Here is a 25,713-nt window from a genome sequence, read left to right as displayed (position 1 = left end):
ACAGAGACAGACTGTTTGAGTGGATCTCTTTCTTCACCAAGGCAGCCAAAAGCCCAACGAGGTGTCGGCAGGCCACCAGCCTGAGGCACCACCGAGCCATCTATACGAGCACTAATCGAACATGGACTCATACGAAATTCAGTTGTGTGTTCAAAATCAATTGGTAATTAACAATATTGGTAACTACATCATTGCAAATGCCGGGAAAAATATTTTTGCAAATGTCTTACAGTCATAAGTCTATATACATTCATCTATTTATGTTCAATGATGTTCATGATCAAAGTATTTGTTATTCCTTTACTAAATCAAAGGGTAGGCCACTAATTGTGTTCTGTGAGATGGTTTTACTGCAGGCTGGTAACAGCGATCGCTCTGAAGGAGGGTCATAGACGGAATTTTTGCCGCGTATAAAAACATTGAGGTTTTTGCCTCTATCTGTGGTAGAGATTTAACTTAGTGGTCTACATCAGAAATTGTTTTGGTCCAGGGTCTTAGGTTCCTGGAAGGAGGGTATGTTGTAGAATTTCTGACCTTTTGACCTATATTTCTTGTCTCATTTTCAATTCTCTTCTATTTTGTGCCATTGAATGGACCAGTTGTGGGACAAAGGTGAATATGGAGTTATGCCAACCTGTCTACAGAATGTTTAGATTTTCCAAATATGACTAAGAGATACGAGGTTGTTTTGTAACAGACAAACCAAAACAAAACAATCATGATGCACTAGATAAAAACAGTGACGCACGAGATAAAAAAACAGTGACGCACAAAAGACGTATAAAAAATGGCAGAAGACCGGGACTAGGAAGTGATTTTGGCTTGTGTGTGTCTTGTTGTCATGTGGTCTGTCTGCACGGCCAACTCAATTCAACTTGCGCTTCTGATAATGGGTAAATAAAATTGTTGTACTAAACTACTTTTGTTGCCTGCTTAAGCTTCGGACAATCCACTACAACAGCACAGGATCCGGTCCAGGCCTATTCTGATGCCTCAGAGCGTAGAGGGGGTTATCCGTCAGTTGTTTCACTCAATCTCTGTTCAGGTGTGGGCCTTTCCCTTGAAATAGATATTCTCTTTGCCAGAATAGATTGAAGTTGTCAGGCAGAGTGAGGGGGAAGGTGGGAATAGGAATTTATAAGGCTCGTGATAGGTTTCTGCACACTTTGAGCTAGATTGTATTAACTGTAGCACAGGACCACATTGAGTGTAAGTAGTTATCTATCTTATTGTCTGAGAAGTGTACACAAATGTTAAAGTCAGCTAAACCCATTTCATACATTCTTAGACCGATGTAATGTATTCTGTAAAGCCTTTTGACCGATGTAATGTATTCTGTAACTGAATTAACTGTAAATTTGGATTCTTGATTAGACGAGATGTACTAAGGCATCTTTGTTTCCATAATTCTAGGTCACAGCTCGTGGATACTTCTGAATTCCATTTAGAAGTTGGGACACCTATTGTGTTATCTTTTTTTGCTAATGACGCATATAATTTAGATAGTGCTTTAGAGGCAAAGATTTTAAAAAATGCATCGGTTGTGGGATTACTTTCCCATGTTGTTTTGATGTGTGATTGGACTTGTATGTATTCCAGGAATTTGTTATGATTTATTGCATATTGTGTTATTAAGCCTTTAAAAGAGATACAACTGTGTTTTAGGCATCTGATGATATATTTAAGGCCCTTATCATGCTATTTTGGAAAGTTCAATGGCATCTTGTTAAGAAGAAAATTAGCATTATTACAAATACGTGTAAATTGGCAGGGAGTGGGCAAGTACCCAGGTCTTTTAAAAAAAATTCCAACAAACTGTTAGTATAGTGCGTATATTAATACTTTTAAAGCAGTTACGTTTTTGAAGAATTTGGCAAACAGGGCAAGTTAGAAATTGGGATCTCCTGGCTGAGTGATTGTTCAATATCTAACCATAAATGATCTAATAAAATGGGATTGATCCATTTGCAGGGAAGTAATGGGAAAAAATATGAGTTCTAGACCCCCATATTTCTTGGGGTTTATGTAACATTTTAAGACTTTTTCGCACTGGTTTACTTTTCCAAAGAAACTGATTGCTGTGTGAATTTAGTGATTTAGGTCCAATTTGAAAAATGTTGTCTTCCAACGCGCCAGATCATCCTCAAACGATTTTAAGATTGGGGAGTAATTCAAGCGATTCAGGTCTGAAAAGGAAATGTTGTTACGCAGGTATTTAATGTTCCTTTTGTGCAGTGGAATTGATGAGGTGCTCTGAAAGTCAAAATTAGTAGGTAACACAGTAGATTTGGACCAGTTGATAGAGTAATCTGACATAGAACTGAATTTATTAATGAAAAGAAGAGAAGAGAAGAATGTGGATTTTGTAAGAAAAGTAATACATCATCAGCATAAAAACGTATTTTATGATGAACGGTTGCAGTATGGATTTCTTTAATATTTGAATGCTGTCGAATTGCGGTTGCAAGTGGTTCAATAAATATAGCAAACAGGCATGGAGAAAGTGGACAACCCCTCATAAGATGAAACCTTGGAGAGATTTTGTTGTTAGCTCTAACCGAAGCTGTGGGAGTATTATTATAAATCTTGATCCATGCTATGAATAAGTCGCCGAATCCAAATTTCCGTAGAGTAGCTCAAAGAAAATTCCAATTCACTCTAACAAGTTTTTAGATTATGAATAACAGAATAGTCTATCAGATTGAGTAGACGGCGACCATTGTTGGACGATTGTCTCCCTTTGATGAAACCTGTTTGATCAGGGTGTACTATATGGGGAATTACTTTTTGTAATCTTTAAGCTAATACTTTGCAGATATTTTTAGTATCAAAATTGATTGGCAACGCTAAATTGGCCCTAGTGTGTGAATGTGAGTGTGAATGTTGTCTGTCTATCTGTGTTGGCCCTGCGATGAGGTGGCGACTTGTCCAGGGTGTACCTCGCCTACCGGCCATGTGCACCCCCCGTGCCGCAATAGGGACAAGTGGTAGAAAATTAATCAAGGAATTAATCAAGAAGATTTTTTTTTTCAAGTTTTAGAAATAGACTAATTATGGCAGAGTTAATGTTTGGAGGAAGTAATGAGGTTGTTTTGTTTTTTTATCTCTAAAGACATTCTTGCAAATATGGAACCAAAACGAAGAGGCAACAATACCACGCCAGTCACCATCGTTAAGCTCGCCAACATGAAATCCAAAATGGCATTGCTGCCACAGGGAAAAAAGCTGAACGTCACAAATGTGTACATGAGCAAGCACCGCACTAAACGCAATGCTGAAATCGCCAAGAAAACACGCGTCTTGAGGAAACAAGGGAAAATTCAGGGAACTTGGAGCGTCAACTGCAAAATCTACATAAAGCTGAATGGAAGTCCACAAGACTAGTTGACTAGTTGTCAATGACATCAAAGATCTGGACGAATATCGGGACTCCTAGCAACTACAACAACAACAACAACGATAATGGAGTCTGACGTAAAACAAACATTGACATTCCACTACAAAATTCCAATGCTCCAAGGGATTACCGAACAAGAAGATCTTCACTCAGGGCCTCATTCCTCTACACTTATAGACATTCAGAGAGCAACACAAATGATTGGAGAACAGGAAAGAATGGAACTGAAAACCTTCAACAGCATAGATTACAATAGTCTGGATACAAATGTTTTCTTTCACACCAGGAATAATTGCTTTTATTATACAGACAAACATTGTAACGGAAACATTACAATAGACAACAAACTGTCGAATAATAATTTAAACAGCAGAAGTTTGTATGCTAACTACAACAATGTGAAGCTTTTTTTGGAACAATTCAAAAACCCTTCAAAATTTTCGCTTATATAAGACTTTTCAAATGATTTTGATAATAGGCTAATATAGCTAATATAGACACTTACATCATGTGTTGTCTTCATTATAACACTTACCGTATTTTCCGCACCATAAGCCGCACCTAAAAACCAAAATTTTTCTCAAAAGCTGACAGTGCGGCTAATAACCCGGTGCGCCTTATATATGGATTAATATTAATATTTATTTTCATAAAGTTTAGGTCTCGCAACTACGGTAAACAGCCGCCATCTTTTTTCCCCGTAGAAGAGGAAGCGCTTCTTCTTCTACGGTAAGCAACCGCCCCCATAGAAGAGGAAGCACTTCTTCTTCTACTGTAAGCAACCGCCAAGGTGAGCACCCGCCCCCGTAGAAGAAGAAGCGTGCGGATATTACGTTTCATTTCATTTGTGTGTTTCTGTAAAGACCACAAAATGTCTCCTACTAAGAGACACGCGTACAAGGTTCCACTGACTTTTAATATTCATGTGAACCACACTGTGGATACAACGGGAACACGTACGGTGAATATTCGCACCACAGGGAATGAGAAGTCGTCCTTCACTGTTGTTCTAGCTTGCCATGCTAACGGCCAGAAACTTCCACCCACGGTGATATTCAAAAGGAAGACCTTGCCAAAAGAGAACTTTCCAGCCGGCGTCATCATAAAAGCTAACTCGAAGGGATGGATGGATGAAGAAAAAATGAGTGAAGAGACCGGGTGACTTTTTTTCACGCAGCTCCGTCCCTGTTGATCTATGACTGCATGCGCGTCCACATCACAGATGGTGTCAAAAAACAAGTGAAGCACACCGAAGAAGAATAATTCGAGGGATTTGTGGATGAGTAATAACTTCAGAAAGTGAGCTTTAAATGTTTATTTTGTGTGCTGTGTGACACTAACGTATGAGCAACGTTGAGTTATTGATGTTGCTATTGCTCTGCACTATTTTGAGTGTTACTATTTTTGTGATTGCACATTTGCACATTACATTTTGGGAGTGAACAGAGTTGTTAGAACGCTGGTTTGTAATATATTATTAAAGTTTGACTGACCTATCTGACTGTTTTTTTGACATTCCCTTTAGCGTAGCGTAGGTGCGGCTAATAACACGGCGCGGCTAATAGGTAAACAAAGTTTTGAAATATGCCATTCATTGAAGGTGCGGCTTACAACACGGGGCGGCTTATGGTGCGGAAAATACGGTATATAAGACTTATAAAGTCATTTGGGAAAAGGTTGATTGGCAACACTAAATTGGCCCTAGTGTGTGAATGTGAGTGTGAATGTTGGCTGTGTTGGTCCTGTGATGAGGTGGTGACTTGTCCAGGGTGTACCCCGCCTTCCGCCCGAATGCAGCTGAGATAAGCTCCAGCACCCCCAGCGACCCCGAAAGGGAAAGCAGTAGAAAATGGATGGATGGATGGCTATAGCTAATATAGACACTTACCAGCCCCAAACTGTGAGACATGGCCCCCACCTCTCCTCCACCCCCACATTGAATACCGGCTCCCCCACAGGGATGTGTGCTGAACCCTCTTCTGTACTGCCTCTACACCTACAACTGCAGTCCGACCCACAACAACAACCTCATAGTGAAGTTTGCGGATGACACTACGGTGGTCGGACTCATCTCAAAGGGGGACGGGCAGCCTACAGAGATTAGGTCCGGAAGTTGGCAGACTGGTGCTCAGAGAACAACTTTGCTCTGAACACCAAGAAAACTAAGGAGATTGTCGTCGACTTCAGAAAACGCAAACCTAGCCCCCCTCTACATCAAGGGTGAGTGTGTGGAGAGCGTCCACACCTTCCGGTTTCTTGGCGTCGTTATCTCTGACAACATCTCCTGGTCAGATAACACTACTGCCATCACAAAGAAGGCTCAGCAGCGGCTGCACTTCCTGAGAGTCCTCAATAAGTACAACCTGGACTCCAACCTGCTGCTGACCTTCTACTGCTCATCAATTGAGAGCCTGCTGACATACAGCATCACAGCATGATCGGCAGCTGCTCCGCTGCAGACAGGGAAAGGCTCCGGGGAGTGGTAAAGGCAGCACAGCGGATCATCGGCTGCCCTCTCCCCTCCCTGATAGACCTCCCGATGCCTCAGCAGAGCTACGAACACATTTAACTTAAATCGTTCTCAGGAGTGGACTGTGCACCTTACCTCCTTTTGCACTATTCTTTTTTTTGTTTTGCATATTTTGCAGACTGTCACACTGACTCTGGAGTTGCTTTTAATCTCATAGTACCTGTGTATAGTGACAATAAAATACATTATATTCTATTATATTCTACATCATGTGTTGTCTTCATTATATCTTATTATGTAAGACTTTTAAAGTAATTTTGATAGTAGGCTAATATAGCTAATATAGACACTTACATCATGTGTTGTCTTAATTATAACACTTATATAAGACTTTTAAAGTCATTTTGATAGTAGGCTAATATAGACACTTACATAATGTGTTGTCTTCATTATAGCAATTATATAAGACTTTTAAAGTCATTTTGATAGTAGGTCAGTAAAGCTAATATAGACACCTACATCATGTGTTGTTTTCATTATAACACTTATACAAGACTTTTAAAGTCATTTTGATAGTAGACTCATATAACTAATATGGACACTTACATCATGTGTTGTCTTCATTATAACACTTATATAAGACTTTTAAAGTCATTTTGATAGTAGGTTAATATAACTAATATAGACACTTACATCATTAGTTGTTTTCATTATAACACTTATACAAGACTTTTAAAGGCCTACTGAAATGCGATTTTCTTATTTAAACGAGGATAGCAGGTCCATTCTATGTGTCATACTTGATAATTTCGCAACATTGCCATATTTTTGCTGAAAGGATTTAGTAGAGAACATCGACGATAAAATTTGCAACTTTTGGTCGCTGATAAAAAAGCCTTGCCTGTACCGGAAGTAGCGTGACGTCACAGGTTGTGGAGCTCCTCACATCTGCACATTGTTTACAATCATGGCCAGCAGCAGCGAGAGCGATTCGGACCGAGAAAGCAACGATTTTTCCCATTAATTTGAGCAAGAATGAAAGATTTGTGGATGAGGAAAGTGAGAGTGAAGGACTAGAGGGCAGTGGAAGCGATTCACATAGGGAAGATGCTTTGAGAGGCGGTTGGGACCTGATATTCAGCTGGGAATGACTAAAACAGTAAATAAACACAAGACATATATATACTCTATTAGCCACAACACAACCAGGCTTATATTTAATATGCCACAAATTAATCCCGCATAACAAACACCTCCCCATTCCCGTCCATATAACCCACCAATACAAATCTAACACTCGCACAACACACTCAATCCCACAGCCCAAAGTACTGTTCACCTCCGCAAAGTTCATATAGCACATATATTTCCCCAAAGTCCCCAAAGTTACGTACGTGACATGCACATAGCGGCACGCACATACGGGCAAGCGATCAAATGTTTGGAAGCCGCAGCTGCGTACGTACTCACGGTACCGCATCTGCGTATCCAACTCAAAGTCCTCCTGGTAAGAGTCTCTGTTGTCCCAGTTCTCCACAGGCCAATGGTAAAGCTTGACTGTCACCTTTCGGGAATGTAAACAATGAAACATCGGCTACGTGTTTGTGTTGCTGCAGCCGGCCGCTAATACACCGCTTCCCACCTACAGCTTTCTTCTTTGCTGTCTCCATTGTTCATTAAAAAAATTGCAAAAGATTCACCAACACAGATGTCCAGAATACTGTGGAATTTTGCGATGAAAACAGACGACTTAATAGCTGGCCACAATGCTGTCCCAAAATGTCCTCTACAATCCGTGACGTCACACGCAAACGGCATCATACCGAGACGTTTTCAGCAGGATATTTTGCGGGAAATTTAAAATTGCACTTTACTAATCTAACCCGGCCGTATTGGCATGTGTTGCAATGTTAAGATTTCATCATTGATATATAAACTATCAGACTGCGTGGTCGGTAGTAGTGGGTTTCAGTAGGCCTTTAAAGTCATTTTGATAGTAGGCTAATATAACTAATATGGAGACTTACATCATGTGTTGTCTTCATTATAACACTTATATACAACTTTTAAAGTCATTTTGATAGTAGTCAAATTGGCCCTAGTGTGTGAATGTGAGTGTGAATGTTGTCCGTCTATCTGATGATGTAATATGGACACTTACTGTACATCATGTGTTGTCTTCATTATAACACTTATATACGATAAAGTCATTTTGATAGTAGGTTAATATAGCTAATATTACATCATGTATTGCTTTCTTTATAGGGCTTTTAATTTTTTTAGGCTCCTGAGAGATTTGTTTTTTATACTTTTGGTATAATAGGGCTCTTTGAACATTGTGGGTTGCCGACCCCTGGTCTAAACGTATATGCAGAATATACGATGATTATAACACAAAATATATGCAAATATTGTTGTTGTTTTTTTACACAATATATGCAAATATTGTATTAATTATTTTAGTTTAGTTTATTATTTCTTTGGTCAGTGGTCAACTAAATAAACAAAAACTATTTTACATTCATAAATTAATAAATTGACAATTTTACAGACCGAAAGGGTTCAGGCTGAAGTTGAGCACTTATTTCGCCTAACCCTATAAACAATCTCAAATACAAGATGTAGTAAAACCAGGAGACATTGGGCTCTGATCTTGAGCTTCATAGAAATGTGAAATTTCCTTTACACAACATATTATGAATACACCTTGTACACAACATCAATCAATCAATCAATGTTTATTTATATAGCCCTAAATCACAAGTGTCTCAAATAAACACTGTTCAAATATATACACAGTAAAAACATAGACCAACAGTTGTGAAATATCCCTGTCCACGTGTTGGTTCAACATTTGTACCAATAATATATTATATACAAACACTTATACTTCCATTATTATTTATGTCCCCCTTTTAGTTTTGTAACAAACATTGATTATAGTATTAACTACTGGTGTTGATTTAAGAGCGATATATTTTTTATAAGACATTGAGGTCAACAAGATCATGCAGTTTTAATGTTTTTAATTTAATAAAAATTGCATTGGTATGAGCATAATAATCAGCATAATTTACAGTTCTAATGGCTTTCTTTTGAAGTAAGAACATAGTCGATGTTTGATTTATAATTATTACCCCATAGTTGAACACCATAATTGAGATATGGGAGTATGAAATAATTATATAACATGTTAGGAGCATTTTGATTGACATAGTTTTTAATTTTATATAACATAGCAATCATTTTTGCCATCTTTTTCTTAAGTATATTTATGTGCATTTTCCTATTTAACTTGTCATCTATATAGATTCCCAAAAATGTTGTTGAATACACCCTTTCTATTTCCATATCATCAATTCTTATCACTTTCCTGTAAAGTTTGTCTGCTCTTGAATGGGATTGTGCTGAAAATCTTAATTTCCTCTTGGGGATTATTAAAGTATTTCTGATTCTGATTCTTATGTGACACAGTATGTTAATTTTCTTATTTCCCCAAAAAATGTATTTTGTTTTATTTAAGTTAAAGGCCAACTGAAATGAAATGTTTCTATTTAAACGGGGATAGCAGATCCATTCTATGTGTCATACTTGATCATTTTGCGATATTGCCATATTTTTGCTGAAAGGATTTAGTATAGAACAACGTCGATAAAGTTCGCAACTTTTGGTCTCTGATAAAAAAAAAACCTTGCCCCTACCGGAAGTAGCGTGACGTTGTCAGTTGTTCACTCCCTCATATTTTCCTATTGTTTTCAACGCAGCTAGAGCGATTCGGACCGAGAAAGCGACGATTACCCCATTAATTTGAGCGAGGATGAAAGATTTGTGGATGAGGAACGTTAGAGTGAAGGACTAGAATGCAGTGCAAGACATATCTTTTTTCACTCTGACCGTAACTTAGGTACAAGCTGGCTCATTGGATTCCACACTCTCTCCTTTTTCTATTGTGGATCACGGATTTGTATTTTAAACCACCTCGGAAACTATATCCTCTTGAAAATGAGAGTCGAGAACGCAAAATGGACATTCACAGTGACTTTTATCTCCACAACAATACATCGACGAAACACTTTAGCTACGGAGCTAATGTGATAGCATCATGCTTAAATGCATATAGAAACAAAATAAATAAATCCCTGACTGGAAGGATAGACAGAAGATCAACAATACTATTAAACCTTGGACATATAAATACACGGTTAATGCTTTCCAGCCTACACCCAACCAACAATTTGTCCAACTTCAAACATTAAAGTGTGCCTGCAAAGCCTCTCTGTGCTCTACTCTCTGTCCTAAGTTGTCCTAAGAAGCTGTCAGTTCAGCATTCTTCATCTAGAGCAGTGGTTCTTAACCTTGTTAGAGGTACCGAACCCCACCAGTTTCATATGCGCATTCACCGAACCCTTCTTTAGTGAAACATTTATTTTTTTCAAATTCAAGGCAAAGTTATGTTTTTTTTCTGGTGCACAAAATGAACCATGCATGAACATCACCTTGTTCAAAGAACAAAACCAACACAGTGCATGAACTCACAACAAATTACACACCTGCAAATCAGTGTGACTTCTGTTGTTGCCTTTGAGAGACCAGTTCAGATATGTGTGGCTTCACCTTGGCAAGTGCCACTCTCATGTCATTTTAAATGATAAATGATAAAATACAATTATTTAGTTATTTTCACAGCAAAGTCTGTTCCTTTTCTTCGTTTTCCACCCAGACATACAATACTAGTACACAGCGCATGAAAAACAATATTTTTTGTTATTGTCGTTGTAAGTGGGCCAAAACACTTACATTAGAAAATAATCTCATGGAAATGACAGCTGTCATTTGATTACAATAATAAAACATTTAATTTTTTATTTAGTCAGGTTTGGGACAGGTGTGCTCACATGTGCTCCACTGAATACTCAAGGAGTTTTTGCGTTTGCTCACACATATGGAAAATTAGAGGGAACATTGTTTGAGGGTATCCATAATACGCCAATATGGAGAAGTTTTTATTTACACAATGAGTCGGGTGTGTCTTGACCTCCGCGGCGGAAGCTCCGCCGAACCCCTGAAGCAGACTCACCAAACTCCTAGGGTTCGATCAAACCCAGGTTAAGAACCACTGATCTAGAGTAACCTACTCTATCACAGCTTTAATGTAACTTTTCCGAATTGGACAGTGCTTGTCATACATTTTAAAGAAAATGTTAAGGAAGGTTATGCCTCATCTGGGTGTGTGGAGGTAACCCCCCCCCCAGTCTTGAGCACATAACTCAGACTTGAATGTTGCTATAGTTTCTGGTGTTTGGTGTCTGACAAATCTATATTGAGCTGCTTGTTGTGTTTCTTTCTTCTCAAATAAATTGTGAAAAATGCTGAATACAAGTAGATGATCACTTATGTCATTGAGTAGTAGTCCTGCGGTTATTTGATCATCTTGCTGATTTGTGAAAATGTTATTAGTGTGGCAAAGTCTGCTGTTATTCTGGTTGATTGTGTGATGAGGGGAATGATAAATGATTGCTGTACAATCCTGTTATACAATCTGTTGTTTTGGTACTGTCCAAGGGGGTTCAGAATATTAATATTAAAATCACCACACACAATATGGAGTTTGTTTGAATTACTGAACAAATCGTTTTTTTGATTGAATGTGTCTAAACACGGTCCAGGCGTTCTATAAACCCAACTAACATTTATTTTATGGGATTTTTTTACTTCAATTTCTACAGTTAAAAATTCAAAGACTCCAACAATATCAGTTGATTTACTATTAATCTTCCTGCAGTTTAAATCTCGATTGACAAAAACTGCGACACGCCCCACTCCCCTTTTTCCAACTCTGTTTCTGGTGAATAATTCATAACCTTCCAATTTCATTTCACAACACGTGTTCTCATCTTGCCAAGTCTCTGAAACTGCAACAACACACAATTTTTGAACTGGCTCAGATATTCTCTAATGTTTTCAGAATCAGAATCAGAATCAAAATAGTTTTTATTGCCATTGTTTGAGAACGTGTTCACAAACTAGGAATTTTTCTTGGTGCAATCGTGCAACATATAACACATACAACACAGAATAGAATAACATTAGCTGTAACTGAGCTATCAGATCTTGTTATTGTTCATGTGCCTGATGGCCGAGGGGAAAAAACTGTTCAGGTGCCGAAAGGTGTGGGTCTGGATGGACCGTAGTCTCCTGCCTGAGGGGAGAGGGGAAAATAGTTTGTTTCCAGGGTGAGAAGAGTCAGCTGTGATCTGACCCACACGCCTCCTGGTCCTGGAGGAGAACAGGTCCTGGAGGGATGGGAGCTTGCAGCCAATCACCTTCTCAGCAGCACGTACGATGCGCTCTATCCTGGACTGTGGCGCCGGGGAACCACACGGTGATGGAGGAGGTGAGGAGGGACTCGATGATGGCTGAGTAAAACTGCACCAGCATCTCGGTCGACACCTTAAGTTTCATCAGCTGCCGCAGGAAGTACATCCTCTGCTGGACCTTCTTGATTAGGGAGCTGATGGTCGGCTCCCACTTGAGGTCCTGGGTGATGGTGGTGCCCAAGAAACGGAAGGAGTCCACAATGGAGTGGGAGAGTCAATCAGGGTGAGGGGGGATGGTGGGGCTGTGACTTTCCTGAAGTCTATGATCATCTCCACTGTTTTCTGGGCGTTCAGCTCCAGGTTGTTGAGGCTGCACCAGGATGCCAGCCGGTCCACCTCTCTCCTGTAGGCGGACTCGTCGCCATCCGAGATGAGCCCGATGAGGGTAGTGTCGTCCGCAAACTTGAGCAGCTTTACGGATTGGTGACAGTTTTTTCATAGTTTCATAGTTTTTTATACATACTTCTGCTATTATAATGTATCACAGTAAAAGATCCATCCACATTAACACATTTAAATTGTTCATCTATGTAGTACTCTCAATTACTCATAATATCTCAGTAAATATTACAATCTTGATCTATGTCAGTACCAAACTCATTTGAATTGCAGTTGCAATAGATATTGTTATTACAGTTTGGTTGGATGTTGTTATAATTATTGCACAGTTCACTACTATTATTATTCTCAGTACTTCTATATTCTAATTCCTTACCATCAACATTAGTAAAGTATTTTCTTAATTCATTTTCCATTCTGTTGTATTTTTTCCTTAGTACAGATAACACATGTTTATCCACTGAAACACTTGCACTGAAACACACACACAAATGACAAGACTTTTACACTATCATGAAAGTCCTAAAGCAGTCCAAAAGAAAAAAAGTTCATATTTGGTATTAGGCTACTGTTTATCTTGGTGTTAATTAATGTCCCTATGATCCAAAGTAAGAAAAAATAAAAAAAACAAAACAAAAATAAGCTCATTAAAAATCTCACTGTAGCTGTCTTCATCAAAAATGGAACGATCAAAAAATAAGCTCAACAAAATGTAATTATAGCTGTCCAAATCAGAATGGAACGATCGACATTTAGCACACGCAATGTAATTGATCCAACATAAATCAATTTTGCAGCCGCTGTTTTGTGTTGTTTTAAGCACATTTGTAAGGTACGTGCAAACTGGAAGAGTTACACACAAATAGCTGCAAGAAAGGAGGTACTGCGTGCGTGTCAACATATTTGGACTGTCAGGGATAACAAATATTAGAACATATCATATATCTCTATTAGGACATATTGTCTATCTCGTGCCCGCTCACCATCTGGCCCAGTCACAACTGCGCCACGAGCAAGCTCCCATCTTGACGCCAACCAGCCACCAAGTGCACCACCACCCAGCCGACATCAGACCGTAAGAGAGCTGCTCCATCACCTATCGCCATCCTTTCCGGCGACTACCAAGAGAACAGCTATCCGGCCTGCCTAGATCCGCCCCTCCAGTAAGCGGCCATCCGGACACCAACTGGCCCGGTCAACTGCTCCACCACCTCGCCGTTATCAGGCCGAGCTACAACCGTGTGACCAGTGAGCCGCCATCCAGCCCTGAACAACTGACAAAGAGCTGACCAACCGACCGGGAAATAAGCCCTGATAGCAGCAGGCTACCACCACCAGGATGGATAAGGCCAGCTAGAATATCCATACTACCACAGCAGAAGGTACATTAGCTGTTTGTATTAAAACCCCCAGTTGTATATCAGTCATGCAATCCAAGAAAAACATAACTTCGGATGAAGTGGAAGACCTTAAAAACATAATTGGACTTTTTATCAGGGGAAGTAGCAGTAATTAGCAATCGACAAAAATGAATCATGGTCATGGTAGAGGAGCTAAAAGCACTAACGCTACAAAATGTTGAAAAATGTTTTTTTTTAATGCTGCCCTTGAAAACAGGGTAGCAGACCTTGAACAAGATACAAGGATGCATGACTTGATAATTACAGGATTGGAAATAAAACCATGTTTATATAACAGAGCTGTGACCAAAAGTCAAGAACAGGAATAAGACAAAAGGGACAAACTATCAATAGAAGACCAAGTTAATTTATTCATGCACTCAAAATGGATTATAATGGGCACAAGAAACATTGAAGCATGTCATTGTCTCCCAACAATAAATAAAGAAGACAAACCTGCCATAATTGTGAGATTTGTAAACAGAAAGCATAAATTGGAACTTCTAAGACGGGAGGAGGGTGAAAGTCACAAACATCTACATAAATGAACATTTAACCAAGAATAATGCAGATATTGCCAGAAAAGCCCGGCTCCAACCGCAACAAAAAATACAATCCATCTGGACAACAAATTGTAAGATCTTCATAAAGCCGAACGAGACACCAGAAGAAGTGCTAGTTTTTAAAAAGAACTGGACAAATACTTATCGGTTAAAAAATGACATCTTGGACTTTGAAAAACATATATAAAAGTAACTAATTCATACATACACACCAGCAGTAGACCATCCCACATCTCTCAAGACTTGGACAATTTAGATCTGTAACGAAAAAATGAAATCGATCCAGACATAGACTTTTTGTCACAAATCAGGAATAATTGCCTAGGAAAAATATAACGCCAACATTCAGTCTGACATCAAATTGTAAACAATTAATGTCAACTGCAGAAGCCTGTATGGAAATTACACTAACTTGAATGATTTTTTGGAACAGTTCAACAAACTCTTTAAAGTAATTGCTATCTCAGAAACATGGATAGATTAAAACAATGAATAGATTTTGATCTAGAAGGATATGAACTAAATGATATAAACAGAACCAATAAGAACGGAAGAGGAGTAGCTGTTTACACAATCAAATCAAATCAAATCAACTTTATTTATAAAGCACATTTAAAATTTACCACAGGGGTAGCCAAAGTGCTGTACAATGGGCAGGTTAAAAGATAATACGAGTACCGAGCAAACACAACACAACACAAACAGAACACGATAAAAAATAAATAAATGAAATAAAATATATAAAACATAAAAACAGGTTCACAGCAGGTGTATTATGGGAAGCCATTGCAGGATGGAATAAAAGTATTTTTTTAAGAGAGATTTAAAAACAGGAAGAGAGAAGGCTTGTCTAACACTCAGAGGTAGGTCGTTTCAGAGCTTGGGAGCAGCAGCGGCGAAAGCTCTGTCATCTCTAAGCTTCAGCCTTGTGTCAGGGACCGTTAGCAACAGCTGATCGGCTGATCTTAGGCAGTAAGGCTGAAGGAGGTCGGAGAGATATGTTGGCGCGAGGTTGTTTAGACATTTAAAAACAAATAAAATGAGTTCAAAGTTGATTCGGTAACGCACAGGGAGCCAGTGAAGGGACGCTAATATAGGGGTGATGTGCTCACATCTGCGGGTCTGTGTTAGCAGACGAGCAGCAGAGTTCTGCACAAGCTGCAGGCGGGCGAGGGAGGCCTGGCTAATGCCTAGATACAGGGCATTGCAGTAGTCTAAACGATTCGAGATAAAGGTGTGGATTAATTTCTCGAGATCATGTCCTGATAGAAGCGGTTTCACTTTCGCTATTTGGCGTAATTGATAAAAGCTTTTTTGAACGACGCTGCTGATTTGTTTTTTGAATTTAAAATCTGAGTCAAACTTTACCCCCAGGTTTGTGACACAGTCGCTGAGATACGAGGTCAACGTTGGGGGAGGGAGAGCGACTTGGACCAAACAATATAACTTCTGTTTTGTATTCATTTAGGCTCAGGAAGTTAGCTGAAAGCCAGGCTTTGATGTCGTGCAGGACGCTGAACCGTGTTATTTTGTGCCATGGGAAAATAAATCTGGCAATCATCGGCATAAAAATGAAATGCAAAACCGTACTTCCTAAAAATAGAACCAAGGGAGAGAAGGTAAAGCGCAAATAAGATTGGGGCAAGGATTGAGCCCTGGGGGACCCCATGTGGTAAAGGAGCTGTGGAAGACATAAAACTGTCTATTTTTACACAAAAACTCCTGTCGGTTAGGTACGACCGGAACCAGTTGAGGGCGGCGCCCTTAATGCCCACACAGTTCTCAAGACGAGTGATTAAGGTGGCGTGGTCGACGGTGTCGAACGCAGCAGACAGATCTAAAAGCACCATGACAACATATTTACCAGAATCAGTTGACAGGAGGATATCGTTAAAAACTTTTAGAAGCGCTGACTCTGTGCTGTGGAGGGCTTTACAACCGGACTGGAACAGCTCAGTGATACCATTATCCTCTAAGAAGGGCAACAACTGACTGTAGACAACCTTCTCTAATATTTTGGAAATGTATGGAAGATTAGAGATAGGTCTACGGTTAGAGAAGAGAAAGGGGTCGAGGCTTGGTTTTTTAAGTAGAGGTCGTACCACTGCATGTTTAAACTCTACTGGAACTATTCCAGAAGAGAGGCTACTATTGATAATGTTAGTAGATTCAATAGTAGCAAGTACCTCCTTAAACAGGCGAGGTGGGAGGGCATCTGCAGGAGAACCAGAGGGCTTCATAGACTACTGTGTCATTTAAAAAAGTGATGGAAAACGGAAGAGAAATGCAGAGGAACAGAAGGTTCATATGAAGGCTGAGATAAACTGGCTCTAGTTGACACAATTTTTTCAGTGAAAAAATGGAGACAATTTTCACAGAATTCAAAAGAAGCATCAAAACCAACATATTTGGGAGCATCAATGACAGTGTTAAAAGTTTTGAACAGAACTCTGGGGTTGTTACCATACTTGCCAACCTTGAGACCTCCAATATCGGGGGTGGGGGGCGGGGGGCGTGGTTGGGGGCGTGGGGCGTGGTTAGGGGCGTGGTTAAGAGGAGAGTATATTTACAGCTAGAATTCACCAACTCAAGTATTTCATATATATATATATATATATATATATATATATATATATATATATATATATATATATATATATATATATATATATATATATATATATATATATAACCAATTAGATTATCCAAAAAAATAGTGCTCGATACCGTGGTAGAGCGTAAAATGTATGTGTGGGAAAAAAATCACAAGACTATTTCATCTCTACAGGCCTGTTTCATGAGGGGTTTTCCTCAATTGTCAGGAGATTTTAATGGAAGCATTCACATACCATGGTTTATATAGGGCAGAGCGGGTGGGTACAGGCAGGCGTGGGGGCGTGGTTAATGACTCATGTGTTACCTAGGAGGTGTTTCCTTCTGTGACGGCATGCTGATAGAATTTCGCTGCGCTTGTTGAGGGATGACAAGTCTGGACGGTATATGATAAACAGTTTCTCTTTTAAGCATAGGTTGCATCTTTTATTACCACTGTTGTAAGGTGTGCTGGATGCAAGAATTCTTGCATCCAGCACACCTTACAACAGTGTAAGGTGTGCTGGATGCAAGAATTCTTGCATCCAGCACACCTTACAACAGTGTAAGGTAAAAACGGGAGGGTTGTCAAGTATGGTTGTTACAGTTAGAAGATATAATCTGAGATAGATATATATTCATCTCTGCTTTTACAGTCATCTGAAAGGAAAACAGGCTTTCTTTAAAAATGGCAAAGGACACATGCAGCCTCTTTTTTTTCCATTTTCTCTATGCTATCCTACACTTGCGCCTGGCAGCCCGAGTGACGTCATTCAACCAGGGCTGAGGCGTGGCTTTAGAGCGGCGGCACTTGAAAGGAGCGATCGTGTCCAGTGTTTGTAAACAAATAGAGTTGAAACCAGAAACCAACTCTTCAGTATTCAGACATACAGAGGCTGCAGAATTATCATCACAAAGAGTCAAATAAATTGAGGAGAACAGAGCAGTAGACGAAGAATTAAACATGCGAGAGCGCACAATTTAACCGGACACTGAGTGGGAATATCTAACAGGATTGGCATATGATCAGAGAACACAGCGTCGCAAATGTCCAAAATAAAAACACACAAACCATACGAGAGCACTAAATCGAGTGAATGACCGCGTTCATGTGTGGAACCACACACAGACTGTAAAAAGTTAAATGAGTCAAATACATTCAGGAAGCTCCTGGAAAGCGACTCGTCTGGACAGCAGGTGTGAATATTAAAATCACCCACAATAAGGACACGATCATATTTGGGCTGGATTTCAGCCAGAAATTCAGAAAAGTCAGTTATGAATTATTTGTGGTACTTGGGTGGTCGATAGATGACAGCACACAGGACGACATCAGAAAGACCCAGTTCAAACATGCACAGTTTGAAGCTTGAAAAGGAGGATTGCAGGTGGATCTGACGGCATTTAAAGTCATTTTTAAAAACGACTGCTAATCCTCCTCCTTTTCGACCGGACGACCGCGAAGAATTAAAGTAGGAACACTCCGGAGGCAGAAGTTCATTAAGAGGGGCGGACTCACCGGCTCTCAGCCATGTTTCCGTCACACAGAGGAAGTCAAGTCCGCGGGAAGTGAAGAAATCCTTCAGGATAAAAGTTTTGTTTGTCAAGGATCTTGCGTTCACAAGACCGAACCTGGCGGGGCCCAGCACGTCCAAGGCCGCAGCTAATCCGGGTGGGGCCCGACACACAGCCCGCAGGTGGCGGGAATCCACCCCGCGCCTCCGGGGGCGGGGACAGCAGGAGCGACGGCGGCAAGCCTCTTCCTCCAAACCAACGATAGGAACAAGCCAGGAACCGATGGGATCCAGCGAGCGTGGGTGCAGGAGGAGACCGGATACCGCACCATTCCTCCTTCGAGAAGCTGGGCCAGGAGTGCCCTAACTTTCACCAGCTAGCTGCCACGTTTACCGCGGCGCCGGAGACGCTTCCGCCGGGGGAGAGGAGCCAGGAGGCGAAAAAGGAAGGCAGGAATCCGGCCAGGTGAAAAAGCTGACTGGGACGTTGAAAAACCAACATCGAAGTTGATCACATCAGTGGGAGAGGGACAAAGATCCAACAGTGTTTGGCGGTCATACACAAGCAGTGAGCTGACAGAGATGAAAATAGACGCAAACAACACAAAAACGAACAGAGTTGACAACGAGAGACGGCGGGCCAAAGCACATACTGGCGCCATCTTGGAAAATGGGCGGAGAATGAAGGACTTGCAATACAAAGTGGTAAATACATGTAATTTGTTCTAGATAATGTACTGGAATATATAACCATTGAATTGAGTAATGTAAAAAACAAGAATGTATTAATCAGTCGTGTTTATACAGCACCAAAATCGAGTATTGAAACGTTTACGGATTGTCTTAAGGAAACCTTCACTGAAATTAATCAAAAAGTATTTTTCTTATGTGGTGACTTTAATATTGACCTTTTGAACCCTAACAAGCAAAAGATCATTGATGACTTTATAAATAACCATGTTTTGCTTTACTTCGGCAATCGTGGGTTAAAAAGGCAAGCCGCTATCAGATTTCTCTGTTACAAGTGTGCAAAACACTTACTATGTTCACAACTCAATTTGAGATTGAATACATTTCTTTGTGAGTCACACGTTGTATCCAATCACAGGAGGTGTTAATGTCATGCTCGATGGTTCATTGTGTGGCAACCCAGGGAGGCCTACTGTCAACAACTCGTGATCTGATTGGCTATCGCCGACACTGCACAGACCGCCGCGCTGTTGATCTTGGGCAGATTTTATACAGCGCTAGCAACAAGCTAGCTGAATTCTCATTGGATAAAAGCTCTAATGTAAAAACAAAAACACTGGAGCCTGATATGACATGAAGTGAATAAGATGAAAAGTTATTTTTATATTTAGGGAAAGTAAAAATAAAAATAACTTTTATGAATTCATGATAATGATTTATGTTAAGGCAGCAGAGAAGGCCCTGACGGCCCACCACAGCATGTATAGCATGGGTTTACAGCCTAAAATCACAATTGCGCCACACTCATTGATAACATCTTTACTCATGACTTTGAAAATAATACTACCAATAGGCTGCTTATATCTGATAATAGTGATTATCGCCAGTATCTATGATGGCTACTACAAGAAGAGAAACATGGGCAAGAAAAATACATTTCAGAGACTACCCAGATAGCAGTTTATAGTGCGCCAGATCCGCTTTCAAATCACCAGATCCGTATAGTAGTCACGTCCGCTCAGCGAATGTGGTTCAGTTGTGGCTGGGACTCTCAGATTGACAATCCAAATGATTGGTTAGAGGCGGACTCCGCAGATCAGACGCGCTTTGATTCGAAATTTACCAGTCAGTGTGTGACGACACTGCAGTTAGCCACCGGAACTGCAGAGGAGGGGGAAGCAAGCCAACATCATGCACGGCGAAAAGTATCAAGTGTTTTTTTTTAAACATATTGCCCCTTATGAATGTTTTTGTTTGGGGGCTTTCGTTAAAATCATCTTTTGAAAGGCAGACCATTTTTTGCGGTTCTATCGTTAGCCAACGTTATTCTAAGAAGTGGTTTTGTTGGTGAAAATAATATAAGAGTACAATTAAATTAAGAAACACAATATTTTTGTCTCTGTTGTAAGCTAGCTTCATAGTTGAAAAGTTGCAATTTGAGTTTGAACTTACTAAGCGGTATATAGCTAGTTAGCATGTGGCTTATAGCAGCTAGCCTGTAGCTAATAGCAGCTAACCTTATCACATTAGCTGTAGAAATAGTGATGTAAACAGTGTGTCAAACTTTGCCAGCGTCAACTGTAATCTTAGATTAAGACATAAATTATACGTATCAAATGCTGTCCGTGCTCTACACTTAATGTTTACTATGTAAAACGACTTACTAACTTGGGAAACACGACTCACCGTCGTCTTTAACATTATTTTTTTACGAAGACTCAAGCAGCTTTAGCTAAAGTAATCCACGTCTTAGTCAAGATGAAAACACAATTCTCGAAGAAATGGTGTACGTGAATAAAGCGTGCTGTAGGATATATAAGACACGAGTTTGACTGCTTTTGTAGTCCATTGGAGTGACTGTTGGTGTTTTCCTCTATAGTTTGGGTCATTAAAAAACACAAAAATATTTTTAATTGATCATGGTCAAAGTGGAGACGGTGTAGTGCTAAGTATACAATCTGCACGGTACATTTATAAACGCTATACAAACATTTTCACATACTTTAAAAAATGTGCATTTCAATTATCATTGAGCAGTAGGTAGTTCACCATGTCAAGCTGTTTCCAGTTGGATATGTTGGCAGCCTCTCTAAAATGTAAAGACATGTAAATTGTTGTAAAAATGTGTCTTCATTCATTTATCCTCCCCAGATTTGTGCCTTCTCTTCCATCGGGGGACATGATATCAAGCAGATTACCTGGAACATCCTGTCACACATTTTTTGACGACGTGCCCAAGAAAATATCATGGAAGATAGCAAATGGTAAAATGGCCCTCCGACAAATGACATTGAGAGCAGCACTTGCATGTGAGTACATAACATTTTTATTACGGTCGTATATTTCCAAAAAGGCTTGGTAAAAATGCCATAGTGTGTAAAATTAAGTGGCAGGAATGTTGAGGATGAACACAATGTAAACATTGTGTGTAACAAGTGTAAAACAATAATGTTCACTTTAGTGTCTTTCAACATTTACTTTCTGACAAGCGCCCACTGGACATTTTTTAATGTATTTTTAGAAAATACTGATTGTCAGAAAAGTTAACTGACAACTTTACTTTTAATCATGGAAATACCTCACAAATCGATGTTGAGCTTTGCTGGCTTCAAAGATATTTTCCGGCTTCAAAGATATTTTCCGGGTGATTGTTTATCAAGTAACTCTTTTATATTACTCGTATTTCCCATGATGTGCATTGTCCATGCTGCCAAACGAAGGTGGCACACTTTGCTTTGCAGTATGCAGACTTTGGTGTGAGAAGTAAACTACATCTCCATGAGCGCAGTGGGGTGAGCAGAGAACTTTTTGTGAACTTTAAATCAGAAGTATGAACACATTTTGGGTTTACGGTGAACACAAAAATGATGGAGAAGAAAACATGTGAAGTCTCTTGTGGTCCGATGAATGGGTAGACGAACAGTTATCAGTATTTCCTTTTGTCGTAACTTCTAATGTGGGAGCACAGACACGTAAAGAAAAGAAAATACTGCACATCGCAACGTCAACAAGGAGTCAGGAAATGATGATGAGTGAGAAGCAACCCCATGAAACTGGAAGCTCTTCATGTGAAACCAAGAACCAGTGAGACCAAACATCAACTTGTGAGGTATTTACACTAATGAAAGTGAAAGAGTCAATTAACCTCCTCAAAATCAACATTCTTGAGACTAATATTTATATTAGTGGACATTTTATGTCCACTGCAGCGGACGATCCTTCTCAGGAAGTTGAAAGACACTAAACTGTACATATTATTTTAGACTTGTTGCACTGGATGTTTACTTTGTTATTTAAAGACACTCAACTGAATGTTTTTGTTGTTGTAATTTGTGTTTTACTTGGAACATTGGATGTTGCGCACTATTCTTTGTGTCACAGGGTAGAAGTGGATTTTATTGTTTTTATGCATGTTATATATTTTGTTGGTTTTATGTGCATGCTTTTTATTGATTTGGTTTTGTTTGAGCTTGCTGAGTATTAACGTTACTTCTACCCTGTAGTCACTGATGGACCTAATTGCCTGCACCTGTCGAGCCCTGGTTTTTTTTTAGTGAAATTTTTACCGGCGAATGGGAGCACACACATGGCCAGGGCAGCCAATCGGCAGCGGAGGGCCGTCACTCCTGAAGAAAAGGAGTTTGATGGAACGGCGGCGAGAGAGCGGCTGGCCCGTGCACCTCTCCGCAGCTCGGATCTTTCGGACCTTGGTGACTTTACGTTGCACGCATGGAGGACTACAGGAGGAAGCAATTGACCGTCCGTTGACGACGTAGCGAGCAACGGACCTTTACGGTGTTGGACAGTCCTGGGGAAATCCAGGGTGTTGCGACGTGGAAGACACGCAGCGACAGACTGCTCTGCCTCCCGTGTGAGTACCAATCGAAAATAGTAGGGACACTCTGGTGGCGAATACGGCTATGGCGCTCGGGGAGATACGTGGGGCAAGTGCAAGTTTTTGGCCCTCCTTTTTTGTGTCTTTACAGACATCGACTTGGACATTTGTGGCCCCGGCGTCGAGGGAATTCGTAGCAGCTGTCAAGATTTGAGTGGTGCCCCCTCCCCACTGGGAAATAATGGGCCTGCGTTCCTCAAGAGACTCCTCCTTGTGCAATATACGTTTTAGTATCTGTAGTTTTAGTATACTGTCAAGACGTGGACTATGGTGGGGTTTGTTTTCCCGAGATGCATAAGAACTGGACCGGACATGGCGTGAAGGTAAAGACATGATTTTAATTCTAACAAAAAAGAGTGACCAAAAGGCGCGCACAAGGCGGAGGTACAAACTTGGCTATGAAAACAAAATTAGCACAAAGGCAGAAACTATAAACATGAAACTAAAAAGACTTACTGTGGCATGGCATGAAGCATGAACTATGGTATCAACAGGAAGCAAAGGACAGCATGCGTGTCATAAGTAGCAGAGGTAATGTCGCCAGGACGACCAACAGAAAAAGACAGGCTTAAATAACACTGAGTGAAAATGGAGTGAAAACAGGAACTAAAAAGAGTCCAAAAACCGAACAGGACATAACTTAAACAAAACATGATCACAGACATGACATATACAGTGTTTCCCCCAGAAAATGTGTTAAGGTGGTGACTTTCCAGGGGGAGGGGAGCGGGGAAGGGGGTGGGTGGGTGTAAGGATCGGTGTAACTCGGCCTGTCGCTATCACGTCTCCACCTAGTTGCTGCCACCACAGCCTGGGGGGGCAATAGACTACAGACTGTGGTGACGTAGGCCGGCTTTGTCGCGTGAAGAAGCCTCCAACTTTTGGTTTTGTTTTCCGCTCCATTTGCTGAATGGCGATATACGATATATATCTCAATATTTTTTTCTGTAAAGTAAAAACAAAACAGTCCTAGTTACCTGAGTTACTAAAATAATTACTTACAAAGTCAAATGACTGACTTACTGTAAGTAAGTGTTTGCAATAAGCGTTTGAAAAAAAGAGTTAAAAGGGGCCACATGCTGACATATGTTCAAATTAACATCATGCTTAATTTATTACAGCATTTGGGAAGCCTGTAGTTGATTTTTATTATGTCAATGCTGCATTTCTAATGATTAATGTAACTATAGCTGAAAAAATGGTACAATAGCAATAGGAGAGACTATTCATCCCTGAACACCATGGAGTTCGTGTAGGCTTTATGATGCAGTTACATTATTATATCAACTATCAGAGACAGCTTCAGGAAACTCTTTTTTTAACATAATGTCCTTTTTGCTGTTCAACACAGCTCAATCAACACAGAAAAAGGTCAAGTGAAATAACTTAGTTGTTAACTGTAGCTGTAGGTCAATAATGCTTGTCTTTCTCTCAGACAGACAGGGCTTTGCTGTCCGTTTAATGTGGAGCGCACACACACACACACGCATGCACGCACACACACCACACAGTGAGCTAACGTTACGCTAAAAGCTAATTAGCCTTCACCTCAAGGACTGCGAGCGAGCTGAGCTGCCGCTTATGTTTCTAGAACGTCAACGAGCTCATAGTGATGTTACTAGTAGTTGACTGGGAGGTGTTTTTTATAATTTGGAGATAGTCCGCAGCCTTATGCTTACCTGCAAAACACCTATCTGCTCACCTGCACCGTCTCTCCTCTCTGCCTGCCTGAGCACTGACTACATGCGCTCTGAATACGCACTGCTGATTGGCTGTTACTGCGCTCTGAATACGCACTGCTGATTGGCTGTTACATGCGCTCTGAATACGCACAGCCAATCCTGTTACCGCTCTGCGTGTAACCAATCAGTTGGTTCTGTGGGTGGGACAATGCTGGGTGCTGCAGAGACGTACTGACAGAGGCAGAGGCAGAACTAAGCAGAGCAGCTTGTTAATACTTTAGTTTAGGCGGTGGCTCTTTGTTGTTAAGGCAGTCGCCTTAACAACCCTGGTATAGTTTTAGCCCACTGGCTTTTAGTATTTTTTTAATTAAGTGTGGGAAGGGACTGTTTTAAAATAATAAATTGCATTTACCTCTTGGACCTGTTTTGTGTAGCATCTTTGATCATTGTAGTACTGCTCTCAGAATCTGCAGTTAGTAATTTTTTCACTTTTTCATTTAATCCACTACCCCCCTCACATTTGATAAAATATAAGTGTGTTCATTGTCAACATTCCTGCCACTTCATCTTAGTCATTTTTACCAAGTCATTTTTTTTGTTAATACTACAATGATATCATACTGTATTGCTGTGACTGTTAGGGATGGAATAAAAATATTTTGTTCAAAACCGGTTCCAAGTGTATAAAGTCCTTGGAATCGCTTGCCAATTTTTCCAAATGATTCTCTTAACTAGACTGACCATACGTCCTTTTTTCCGCAGACATGTCCTCTGGGGGGGACTGCTTTCCTTGA

At 40.2% G+C, this 25,713-nt stretch overlaps 1 protein-coding gene across 5 annotated transcripts in view; it reads right to left on the bottom strand.

Annotated features, from left to right (window-relative positions):
• LOC133663205 (uncharacterized) overlaps positions 1-19,093 on the bottom strand; it is a 100,534-nt gene extending 81,441 nt beyond the window's left edge. For 2 of the 5 annotated variants that reach the window (XR_009828261.1, XM_062067498.1), the window contains exon 1: positions 18,658-19,090. The gene's annotated coding sequence lies outside the window, so the exon portion shown is untranslated. Of the gene's footprint in view, positions 1-18,657 lie in introns of all 5 variants that reach the window. The other 3 variants (XR_009828262.1, XM_062067500.1, XM_062067499.1) reach the window with 3 other exon arrangements.
• Between the last annotated feature and the right edge of the window lie 6,620 nt (positions 19,094-25,713).

The sequence above is a fragment of the Entelurus aequoreus genome, linkage group LG13 (genome assembly GCF_033978785.1).
Source record: "Entelurus aequoreus isolate RoL-2023_Sb linkage group LG13, RoL_Eaeq_v1.1, whole genome shotgun sequence".
NCBI classification, from domain to species: domain Eukaryota; kingdom Metazoa; phylum Chordata; class Actinopteri; order Syngnathiformes; family Syngnathidae; genus Entelurus; species Entelurus aequoreus.
This window is presented reverse-complemented; position numbering and strand designations above follow the sequence as displayed.